The sequence below is a fragment of the Bacillus rossius genome, chromosome 6, assembly GCF_032445375.1.
Source record: "Bacillus rossius redtenbacheri isolate Brsri chromosome 6, Brsri_v3, whole genome shotgun sequence".
Lineage (NCBI taxonomy): Eukaryota > Metazoa > Arthropoda > Insecta > Phasmatodea > Bacillidae > Bacillus > Bacillus rossius.
In genome coordinates, this window is record NC_086334.1 from 3,302,306 (window position 1) to 3,306,518 (window position 4,213).

The 4,213-nt window shown below is 34.6% G+C and overlaps 1 non-coding gene across 1 annotated transcript; it reads right to left on the reverse strand.

The window, feature by feature from the left end:
• Window positions 1-3,290: 3,290 nt before the first annotated feature.
• Trnaw-cca (transfer RNA tryptophan (anticodon CCA)) lies at window positions 3,291-3,362 on the reverse strand. The gene has a single exon. It is a non-coding gene; the product is annotated as a tRNA-Trp (tRNA).
• Between the last annotated feature and the right edge of the window lie 851 nt (window positions 3,363-4,213).

Sequence of the window (4,213 nt, forward strand, 5' to 3'; positions counted from 1 at the left end):
TTACTTTACAAATATTTCGTAAATTATCGCTATGTAATATATTTTTCAAACAAACAAATTCTCCTAGATTTAAAATGTATAGCTATAAATTGTTTAAAAAATATATATTTACTAAACAATAAACCTAGCTAAATTTTTAAAAATTACTTGAATCCATTTATGGCAGTTAAGCTATGGTAATGAAGCTGTCTACGGTTGAACAGAACCATGTTGACAGTGTAGGTGTCAAAACACGTAGCGGCGGTAGCGCCTCTGGTCGGAGAACTCTTGAACCAGCAGAAGGAAAACAAACAGTTGAAGATCGCCGCAGGAGGAGTTTCGACAGCTGTTTTACGCGTGGGTGAGTGTTGACTTTCACTCGAGCCTCTTCAGTCTGCGAGCTGAGTCGAGCCAAGGTCTGCTCGTGGATGACTAGTCTCCTCTTCTCGGCCTCACAGCAGTCTGCATTTCCCCGTGGCGCTGCGTCAGGACACTGCCATCAGCGCCTTATGCCGTGTCTGGTCTCCTGAAGGATACACGTGCCTATGTCTCTGGAAGTGACGTCACAAGAAATGCCCAAATCGCAAGGGAAGTGGGTAGACGCATGGGGGAGAAAATATTAATTGCCGAGACTATGACGGTAGTTTTTTTTTTTTTTCTTGACGTGTCAACGTCTAATAAATCGATGAACGGCGGCTGCACGCACGAAAAAAGTGTCCCGTAACGCACATTGTCTCACTACGAATGTCCCACTACGGATGTGTCCTGTTATGCTCATTGTACGCATGCGTGGCATCTCTCTTCCACTCGATTGGAACAACAAATGATTTGACTTTTCAATCATATTTTCGTCGTTTGAATTATTAATATTATGTAATTTAACGATCGTCCACCGATTTGCAGCCGACAATATATTTTTAATTTCCCGCCTACCACTGTAAGAAATAAACATGGCGGACTACATACGTTTTTAAAACTCCTACAACACAAAACAAAATTTATATATATATATATATATAACATCTGAAACAACGAGTTTCAGTTTGACGAATCGAATCCCGGTCGCTTCAATTTTTTTTTGTACTTGTAAAAATAAATACGGCGCGCGTGACACTTCAAAATTAATAAATATATTTGAATTAATGAGTGCAAATAAAAGCAAATTTATCAATTAAATTGTAGATTTAATTTCACTCCTTTGTATCCATACAAAATAGTGATAATTCAATAAAAATGATTCAATTTTATTCATAAAAGTATGCAGAGGTAAATTTTATCATACAAAAGATAGAAAATTAAAAAAAAAAATTCTTCCTCAAGGAATATAATATTTTAATGCCTAAATGGTTTGGTTGCAAAAACCTATTACGGCTCAGTCTCAGGCCGAATATATTTCATTTTCTTCTGGATCAATCATTTCATCAATGTTTTGTTATGACGTCACGTTAAACTAACGTTCGTAAACAGACTTTACGGACAACTTTTTTTTTTTTTTTTTTTTTTTTTTTTAGCGGCCCACTTGCTTGACAGTAGCTTTTGTAATATATTACTAACATTACATTAAATATTTTTTTTAACGTGGGTATGTGTATTTAAATTATAAATGTAAAAAATTAATTTACATAATTTATGTATCAATTAGGCCTGGATAGTTTAAAAAAAATGCAATTGGTTACCTATATTTGTAAGCTATGGGGCGAATGTGTTGAGCTATCACATACATTAGGTCTTTTTATTTCACTGTCAAATATTCTCAGTATTTTGATTGGATTGAATATGGTTCGTCACACTACTGTTAATTTCTGGTACAGGATCGTCCTAAGGAGCGAATATGATACATACTTGCTTTAAAACTATTTAGCTACCAAACAAATGCGTGAGAAAAAAATTCATAATGCTTTTAGTAAGAGAAGTATTCCCCCCCCCCCCCCCTCCCCCTTGTGAGCAAATCCTCAAATCTGGTATCGTATGAAGTCCATCTCCCCCTTAATTTCTCTGTGGTTTAAGGCCCGTTTACAACAGTCCTAATATGTGGGCGGTCCGTGTCATCCTAAAGTGAGTGACGTCACATTATCGCACTACAGTTGCGATGTTCGATGTCGAATCTACTGTTTTATAAAGTAGTCTCTAAGGCGCAGTAAATACGTCTTCATCAGTGGGGGATCCAGGATTTTGGTTTGGGAGGGGCTTGACCCAGCTGAGGCTAGGCTTTATCATGGCAAACACTAAAACAATAGTGGACCCAGATGCTTTTGGGGGGGGCTTGAGCCCCTTAGCCCCCCCTCTGGATCCGCTACTGGTCTTCATGCATTGTAAATGAGTACGCAGCTAAGTTTTGAGTATTAATTAAACGTGTGAACGTTGTGGGAGTTTAATAGCAGTGTCCGTCTGACATGATTTGAAACATTTCAGTTGTAGACGGACCTTAATACCTCATAAAATTTTAAGTTATAATAGTTAGCAGCCATGTAAAAACAGTATAGTATTGATATTCTGTAAAAAGAGTAAACTTTCATAATATATATGTAAAAATAACACATGTATAGGCATGCGAAAAGTTAAAAATAATTATTTTGTTTAAACTATAGTTCTTTTTCACATAAAAATAGGTTTTATATCTTTAATGTTTATGTATTTGCTTGTAGTAGATACTAACTACAGCTTTTTTAAAAATATTTTATGCCAATCGTTAAGCTTAAAAACCAAAATATTTATATTGATTTTTTTATTAAAATACCTATTTATCAAAAATACGTGGATATTTGCACAAATAGTATTTGCACAGGCATTTGCATGTGTTGTGTAATTCAGTAATTATCTAACTCTATCAAATTATCAGCTTCAAAATTGGTGACATTCAATAAACTTATTGCAAAAATTGTAATCAACTTTTATATACACAATTGGGTAATTTTGTTTTTAAATAATAATAAAAAAAAGTATTCTGCGGAATCGAGTCGTATTTGCGCGCGCAGTTACATGCTGCTATCTTGCGGGTTATAAACCAACTATTTATTTCGTGTTTGGTGCTGCGCTCTGTTATAGTGCTACTAAACTAGCTAGAAAACCGATATCATTTTCCTTGTTTTGTTTCCTTGTATTTATTACAATCCTTATATAGAAATGAAATTCTGATCAAATTATCATCCAAAAATCCTACTAAGAATATTTTCATGTTATTAAATTTGAACAAATTATTTTATACTGAGCATATTTGGCAACTGTATAATATGTATAAAAGTTTATAAATATTTATTAACAATACAATGCAACTTAATTAATTCATAATAAATAACTAAAACTTTACTTATTGACCCCGACGTGATTTGAACACGCAACCTTCTGATCTGGAGTCAGACGCGCTACCGTTGCGCCACGGAGTCAGTTGAGTAAATGCATGTGAAATTATGTTAATATTGATGGAATATATTGTGTATATTAATGTTTCGATAATATTATAATTTACATTTTCAAATAAATAAAAAATAACGTTTTCACCATACTGAATGCATTTTAAACTTTTCTACGAAATCGACAGGTAGTATTCAATGACTGTCCTAGGTTCCTATGGTATAAAGATGGGTTTACGATTGATTTCCTTAAGAATTATAACTTAACATCGAGCACACGATTAAGTCAAAACTACATTTTACAGTTTATGATTGATATAGAAGACGTTAATTCTAACCAATCACAGCACAAAACACATGGTCGGCCATTGTTCGAAACGGAGAAGCAGGTTTGAAATAGGTTATTGACAAATCGGATATCTATTTTTTGAAATGGATGATGATAACAAATGACAAATATACGAATTCTAACCCAAAATACTGCCTCGCTCGGTCCAATAATAAGACATAAACTTCCGGTTGAAAGGTTCCGGTTTGTTGTGATTGGTCGCTTCCCTTAAGTCTTAAAGAAAAATATAAAATATAGCCACTTCTATTAAGTCTTAAGTCATCATATGGTTCGCACACGACCCGTCAAAATTCACACACGACAATCATAAACCATTCCACTAGTTTACATAGAGTCATATGGTAAGTATCCGACTAAGTCTTAAGTCTTAAGTCTTAATTCTTATTTTTCAATCGTAAACCCACCTTAAATGTTAAAGCTACTTTCATGTTTTCGCAGAGATAGCAACAGAAGTCTGAGTATGGAGTGCGGCAAGTTCTTCCTGGACAAGGTTACTGGCGCCCTGGTGGCCAACATGAGAACCATGGAAAGAGAT